Here is an 8,926-nt window from a genome sequence, read left to right as displayed (position 1 = left end):
TCTCCTTCTCCCTCTCCTTTTGCCCCTCCCTTGCATGTGCCTCCCCCTCAAATAAATAAATAAAATCTTAAAAAAAAGAAGAAAGTATCCATAGAGGTAATAACCATATATCCCCCTTGTAGTATCATGCTTTTTCATATTTATATATGTATACATGTCCTTTTGGCACTGTCTTTGATCAGTTTGAAATGAAGAGCCAAGAGGCTATCTTTCCAGGAAACACACACACAGACACACACACACACACAAAACATCTTTTGTCTTTTACTCATTGTCACCAAAAATAATAAATGATACAAATAGTTCTTTTACTGGTTTTAAAAGTAGAGCCAGAAATTATGTGAAGTTGGGACTCTTGAATTATTCATATGTTCTGATTGAATGGGATCATTATCTCTGGCCTTACAAGCTAATAAATACTGTCTAATGCCTGGATACTGTTTTGATGTAATAGTGTCAGGAAAGAGAAATAACAACTGACTTCTTTGCAAGCTTGGGCTTAAATTAGGGAGGAGCTCCCTGATGAGTTCGAAGCAAGGAGTGTATGTGTGTACGTATGTATGTGCAAGTGTACATGCATACACACATACACATGTGTGACTGTGTGTGACTGTCCACAAAGATGAAATACCTTAGGTGATTGTGTTAGTCAGGCTTCCTCCAATCTTTCTGAAGGCATTATTATTATTTTATTTTATTTTATTTTATTTTATTTTATTTTATTTATTTTATTTTATTTATTTTTAAAGATTCATTTATTTATTTGAGATAGAGAGCATGTACCCTAGGGCAGAGGGGAGAGGCAGAGGGAGAGAAAATCCTCAAGCAGACTTCCTGCTGAACATAGAGCCTGGTACTGGGATTCAATCCCACAACCTTGAGATCACGACCTGAGCCAAAACCAAGAGTAGGACGCTTAGCCAACATTGCCACGCAGGCACCCTTCCGAAGGCATTTTAACGTAGACTTGCAACCACAGAGCTGCAGAATGGCTGGGCTGTCTGGTGCTTGCTGCTATTTTTCTCTCCTTTCTCCATTCTCATCTCTCATGTAGTAAGTACGAGTATTTCAAAAAATGCAGATTGAGGTTCAGTAAATGATTATGCTATCTAATCGTTTGCCAGTGAACAGTCAAATAATCTTAAATTATAGACCAGTGGGTTTTTTCCCCCAGATTGATTTCAATGAGTGATTTTGCTTGAGTTTAATATCACCATAAACCGGAGGAGTGTAGGAAGCCTGAATTAAGGTTGCGCCTCTTAAAAGCAATCACAGAAAGATGTGCATTTCTAGAGGGTTTGAAAGCATGGAGATAAATACGGTTGACAGTTGGTTTCAGAGAAAGTAAAATTAGAGGTGGACTATGTTACAAAATATCTTTATAGGCTAATAGTTATAGAGATGTAGCAGAATCTGTTAGACATCAAAGAAAAATATCATTATTGACTATGCTGATTTGTTTAACAAAATACACACTGCCTTTCATTTCTTTAGAATACCACTTTTTTTTTTCAAGTGATGTGGAGTCTATTATGAGTATAAGAACATCCAACAAAGAGCCTGTTAGCAATTCAGTAGTTTGCAACATTTACACAAGACCCAAAGTCTTTCCTCTGAGACAGCTGGCTGGGTCTTATGCAGAATGCATAGGTTTTCCAGACTGTTTTTCTCAACATTTAACACAAGCTAATAAATCATGCAATTTAATTAAGTTTTTAACAGGAATTAAAGTGTGTGAACCATCTACTGGAATGGGTGTGAACACTATTTCAATAATGCCGCACTAGTAGGGCCGTCTGCCTCTTTCTAATAAAGGAAGCAATGGAGGACATGTGAGTGTTGTGTGCTTTTTTTTTTTTTTTAAGTAAACACTCTTTATTAGCCAGTATAGGTAATCCTTACCTGTGATCTTATTGTATATTTTTCCCTATAAAATGGCCAGAGAATTTTATTCCGAGACCGAAAAAAAATTGTATCTGGAGCACAAAGGGCAAGGTCAGAGGTGGGTAAACCCTAGTATTCTATTTGTGACTATTATTATTTTGACCTTTCTCTTTTCGAAATAGGAAGTGCTCCTCCAAAGAAAGAGAATAAGGCATTTCATGCCTTTGCCTCCTGGAAGACACAAACCGCCAATTTTTCTCCAGTGCTCTCCACCTGTCAGCGTGCTGGGTGCAAAGCTGACAGTCCACCCATGCTGCAATTCCACAAGGCCGGCATGGTTGGCAGGACCTTCACAAAGCGCCTGTCCCCAAACAGGGCCTTTGGCACTCAGCTTCCCCTGTTCACTTGCACTGTGACAGGCTGCACACAAGACAGATATGTGGATCAAAGGCAGTGCCTGTGGATACACCCAGCAGGATCCAAGGAGCATTACTAGTGTTCTCAATAATTTGCTATTAGGATTGCAGAAAAAGTGAGGAGTGCACTATTGAGTGCTAAAAACACATTTCATAAGGAAAATATACACAATATATATTCAAAAGGGTTCCAAAGAACTGTAGAATGGCATGCAAGAAAAAAGAAAGTGACAAGGTGAGCTGGGAAACTTTCAGATCCCTTCGCATGTATAGTTTTGCTCGACTGTGAAAATGTGACGGATGAGAATGAAAAAAATGAGGTTCAGAGAAAGATGACAAATTAAGTAGCTCTGTCCTGACTCCTATCAGAGTCCGATATAATTTTGCATTTTTCTTTGTTTTTCTCTTACAATATGAAAATTTGATGGACTCTTTACAATTCACGTAGAATTTTTAAATTGTGTGTTTTAATTTTAATTCTAGTTATTAACAGACAGTGTTTTATTAGTCACCGGTGTACACTCTTTATGTAGAATTTTTCTGTCATGAGGCCCTGGAGCAGTCACTGTCACTTAGCATCGCCCTCGCCCTGCACACCTGAATACATATTTTTGCTGGTCGGCCCTCTCCTGGGTTCTCAGAAACAATTATGGAAAGGGATGTGCATGCAATGCATTTTTTAAAGTGTAAAGTGTGTACATTTATAATCCAATAGTAAGCTTATACAGACCTATAAAAACTGAGAGCCACGCCCGAACTCCATGATACATGGGCCTGCCCCGCCTCACTGGGGAGATCTTGGCAACTTACTCTCCCTTTGGTATTTTACCCTCCTGGACTCTGTAATAGACTCCATTTGTTGCCATTGACAGAACCCATGTTTCCAAGTTTGTTACTTCATATTCCCTCAACCAAACACTCCACTTTCTCTTCCAGCAGGACCCAAGGCAGTACATCCTCAAGGTATACCTTCCTTCAATTGTCTGATACCATTTGCAGGCACATAAAGGCCTGAGTTAAAAGAATAAGGGAAGAAACAGGATTTTCTTTCTTTCTTTCTTTTTTTTTTTTTTAGAAACAGGGTTTTCAATAGCACTACCAATTTTTCTCTCACTCTCCTTTGCCTTTTGCTTACCAACAGCCTAATTTTCCTCGTTAATCATTCATCTGATTTCAAAATAATTTTGGTATTAGCATATAATAGATACAATAAGCCAATAAAAATGGTGCCATAGATGCATATCAATTGGAAATTACAAGTCACAAAACAGTATGTACAATTTAAACTCACTTTTTAGTCTAAATATATGTGTATCTGTTTATAGAATAGCATAAAGGACATAAATGGACATAACAAATATATATATGTATATATGCATGCCTGAGAAATGGATTATGGCTGTTTTTTCAGTCTAACCTTATTGTTTACCTGTATTACTAATTTTCCAACGGTGAATAAGAATTGTTTTTGCCAGACTATCAAAATTGTTAATACTTTTTGATGTGTAGAAATGTGTTGAACTTTTTTACTATACCTGTATAATACAAACCCCTGGTCATATATCTCACATTTCACTATGTGAGAGAAAATCCGTTTGTCAGTATTGATTGGTTTGAAGATATAAATGAACCACTTGAGGTACAGGTAAATACATTGAACTTCATGGGAAATCCCAGGTTCTAGTCCCCTCCTTTACTATCTGCATAACCTTGCCAAACTACACAACCTCTCACATAATGTGTCCTCACACGTAAATGAGAGGGCAGGACTAGAGATTGGGAATATCTCTTCAATTTTGAATCTCTACGATCACTGAATATCACATATAACATGTAAGTTCTCTAAACAGGTAGACCTTAATATTTGGGAGGAATAACACTCTTCACAGGTAATGAGGCCACTACTGTGAATGCATTTAAAACTGTCTAATGTTTATTATCATGACCCCCGCCCTCCAAATAATAATATCAAGTGCCATTTGAGTACTTTTTATGCTACAAGTACTGTAAAAAGTTATTTACATGTCTTACTGTCTTAAATCTTTAAAGCAAGCTTATGAGTTATATTATACTTATTTTCACTGTTTTACAGATAAAGGTATCCCCAGTGAAGTAGGTTGGTAAATGACTATTTTTTTTCAAGAAGTAAAAAATGATGTATCATAGTCAAAGTAAACAGGTAGGGATTCATCTTTCCAATAGGTAGATCTTAAAACATTCATTAAAGAAGGAAATTGTAAAACAAAAACAAAAAAAAAAAAAGTAGGAAATTGTAAAGTTTTGCTTTTCTTTATACCCTCATACAATGGTTGGAGCATAATTAAATGAAAGTTGTGTGAGAGCCCTCTAGCTCCAAAATTAAATAATTACTTAGGATTTTACTTAGGAAATGAAGTATGAGTAACGCTGTATGTAGTAGGTCCCTGACTGTGAGAGGAAGCTCCTGGGAAGGTATACCTCAAATATTTAATGCCTCCTTTACCAACCCTCAATCATTGTCTGGTGCTCTAATCCTATGCTCTAATTCCCGGAGTGGCCACTAGATGTCAGCCATAAAGTCTACTTGTGGCAATAAAGGAGAGACCCTTGCCTTTATGGCCTGTTTTCAAAGGGAATAATCCCTTGCTGTCCTCTTTCTCCCTTGTGACATGACACTACAAGGTAGCATGTCACGTGTGATCCATGAACTATCAAATCTTTAAGTCGGTGGATCTCTTGAGAGTGAAGAACAGGTTGTATATGCCCCACACATAGTATACTGTCTGATTGAAAATTCTCAAGAAATATTTGTGCTTGATTGTTGAAGGGCTTCTTGGATTTTTAGATCAGTTATGGAAGGTTCCCTTGTATTCTCAATCTGTATAATTTCGATGGTCTCATTGGGCTAACCTGTGGTAAGCACACAGAGATACTCTAATTGCCTATTATGGAGACTCACGTTGACCATGTTCATTGTGTATCTACATGCATAAGAGATCTGAAATAGCCATAGCTATCTCTTCCTTAGTTTCCTCTCTGTGAGGGGGAAAGAGTAGCCACATCTTTCCCTATCATGTGGCTGTTGAGAAGGACAGTTAGCCGCCTTTGACTTTTCCAAAGAGAAACATAATTCAATATCCTAATAAGCAAACTTCTAAAATAAGAATCTATCTTTCAATTCGTGTCAAAATTAAAGCTCAGATCAGATCATCTATTTCAAATCAAGACTCAGAGATGAAGCGAAATTCACCAGAAGAAGACATGCCCTCAGGGCAGAACCAATAGCAGGTCTTGAAGCAGGGCTTGAGATCAGGAAATTGTGAGCTAGGAAATGTGTGGAGGTCTAAGTAGGCAGGGTATTAGCGTGTCAAAGGTCTGCCACAGGTATCTGAGAACCAATGAGGACACTTGAACCTGGAAGACTAGCAGAAGCAAGCTGGTCAGGGAGAAACAGAACCAACGAGGCAATGATACTAAGGTCAACAAGAAAGGGATATGCATGTAATCAACAAAGCAACAGTCCAGTTTCTAGAACCAAGTACACAGTCATACCAAGATACCAGGTAGAAAAGGTTTGAATGGCTATTAAAACATCGAGTCATTAATCTAAACCATGCGAATTCTATTTGGAAAAGAATTAGATTGATCCCACAGCTGGGGCAGGTGTAAATCTGTTACAAGTGGCCTACAATTGTGAATATTGGAAAAAAAGGAGTCAGATATACCTAAAATTTACCAGGAACCCTCTCACTTGGTAGGCATGATGGTGAATTAAGTAACAGCAGAAAGCATGGCTCCTGAATTTAAGTAAAGGCAGCTGGGTAGATAAAATGTTTAAAAATATCTTATCCTAGTCTAACGTTATAACGGCTCCTTTTAAACTAAATAGTTTGTGCTTCTAATTTCTGAGGAGCATCACAATGATATGGTCAGAAGGAAATCTACTGAGCGTTAAGCTTTTGTACATGATGCTATTGTAGCTCTAATACTTTCAAGTATCCTCACAAGGGGTATTGTACTCTAGCATAACGGAGAGGGAGACACAATCTTTTGTAAACTAAAATGGGCTCTAGCATGTGAAATGGGAGCCATATAACCTTTTTTTTCCATTATTTCCTATTAAGGGGCTAACTAATATATTACAATGAGATAGAGAATTTATCACTTACTGGGTGTGTGATCACTGGGAATGTATCTTTTAGAGAACCCATTTTATCGGTTGTAAAATGGGACTAATTGTATCTAACATGAAGGATTATTGTGAGGGTTGGAAGATACTCTGGCGCATAGGTATGTAGTACTCAAATAATTACTATTATTCCAGTGGGTCATTGCTATTACCCTATTGAGTTCATATACACCTAACCAGTAGTATACAGGGGTATACCAATGTTTATTGTTAAATAAACCTTGCTAAAATTGTTCATTGCTAAATAGAGGGATTATGTTACAGAGTTTTAAATGATCCCAAGTTCCTTCTAATAAACTTTGCTTAGAATGGGTTTATTGGAGATACCACACAGAAAGTTAGAAGAGCATTTTTAAAACCAGCTGGCACTCCCCCATCCCACGAGACAGTACCAACTCCCTAAAATGAACCATTCAGAACCCACTGAAGGGAAACATAGATCTAGCAGGTTGCTGAGCACAGTACCAGTCACAAGTCCAGAACAGCTCCCGACACCACAGGCTGAAATTGAAGAAAATAATCTTGTGCCCATGGGATGTCTCTTTGCCTTAACGCTGCTCCATATTGAACTCAACGAATCTACCAGTTGCTGAGCAATTATGCATGTAAAGTAGATGGAAAACACCTCAAAATGAACAGTGATGACTCTGCAGGATCCTGAAAGCCATCCTAGAATATGAATCAGGCTAAAATCCAAACAGTTGCTCCATGTGCTAATAACCACAGTGACGTCGAATTGATCCCTTATTTCCCTTATGGGCCCTAGTCAGTACACACAGGGAAAGCCAGAATGTTTCACTCTTCCCTTTTCTGTTTCTTACATTATAAGGAAAGGCTACTTTGGAAGGATGAAATTTGTGATACCAGGTTTTTCAAGAGATTATTGTTAAAGTCAATTAATTAATTTGAAACTTGTTTGATCATTTATTTAGCATAATCCTTAAGAAACTTTTAGATGTTACCTAGGGAAACTGGAAATAACCCAAAGTTAATTAAACACTGACAATGATGTTATTTTATACCATCACACCATTAGCCCCGACACAATACACACACACAGACACACACACACACACACACACACACACACCTTTCCTGTTTCTTTTTTTTTTTTAAGATTTTATTTATTTATTCATAAGAGACAGAGGCAGAGACACAGGCAGAGGGAGAAGCAGACTCCACGCGGGAGCCCGATGTGGGACTCAATCCTGGGACTCCAGGATCACGCCCTGGGCTGAAGGCAAACACTCAACCACTGAGCCACCCAGGTGTCTCACACCCCTTTCATCTCCCACACAGGCACATCACATACCTTTCAGCCAGCCCAAAATCATTTTTAACATTTGGCCAAGTGGCATTGCTACATCCATCTGGGGGAAAGCTAAGGGCTTCAGCTTTCATGGTTGACATAAAATATCTAAATTTTAAAACTTATCACCCATGTGGAAAATGAAGTCTAAAAAGACATTTTGCTGAAAGATTCCAGAGGCAGGTGACTTTACATTTCTTTTATTCATCACTAGGTAACTCTTTCAATCCCTTCAGCTGCTGTTTCTAAGTTTTCTCACTCTCTTCAGGTTACCTGACACTGTTCCAGATCTTTTGTGCTTCTAAGGCACCTAAACTTCTTTTATTACTAAAATCACTCAAAGTAATTTCTTCAGCTTTCTTCTTCTCAGCCTTGAAACATCATTATGGCTACATTCTCTATGAGACTGAAGGAAACCTTTCCCCATTCAGAGGCTAACCCTACTACCACACCCTAGGATGAATCTAGATGATTTTACTTTGTTCTATCTAGCCTTTTGCCATTGCTTTCCCTCATAGGCTAGATAACTGACAGAGTTATCTGCACCATGGTGTGGCTAAGGGTGGTATTTGGGAAACTTGACTCATGAAGCTCATCCTCATCTCTACCCCCAAATATGTTCTTCCTCCCACATTCCTTTTCTCAGTTTGTGACACCACCATACCCACCAGTTTCTCAGAGGAGAAGCTCAAAGTCTCCAAATATCTCTGAATTATGGGGTACTTACTGCATACTAGATACTTTTCAAAATATTTTACATTTATTTGCTCATTTAATCCTTTCAACAGCGCTATTTGAGTGGGTATTATTAATAAGTCAATTATATAGATGAGAAAGAATGAGGCACAGAAATTACATAACTTTTCCATGGTCAGACCTAGGCCCAAAGTCTCTCTGACTTTAGAGGCTTTGCTTATAACTGCTGCAGACACCTCCTGCATGACGCCTGCCCCTCCCTCACACTCAAACCAGCTATGAACCCCATTTGTTCTATTTCCATACATTTGTCGTTTCATCTCTATCCCGATTGGTTTAGAGCAATACTTCACTTTTAATCACCTTGTAACTCATTTCTCTACCTCTAATTTTTCCAGTCCATTTCCAGAAAAAAAAAAAAAAAAACATGAAGCTCTGATTACCTCCCTATGC

This window comes from Canis aureus, chromosome 22 (assembly GCF_053574225.1).
Source record: "Canis aureus isolate CA01 chromosome 22, VMU_Caureus_v.1.0, whole genome shotgun sequence".
NCBI classification, from domain to species: Eukaryota; Metazoa; Chordata; class Mammalia; order Carnivora; family Canidae; genus Canis; species Canis aureus.
The sequence above is the reverse complement of the archived record's forward strand: the minus strand, read 5'-3'. Positions refer to the sequence as shown.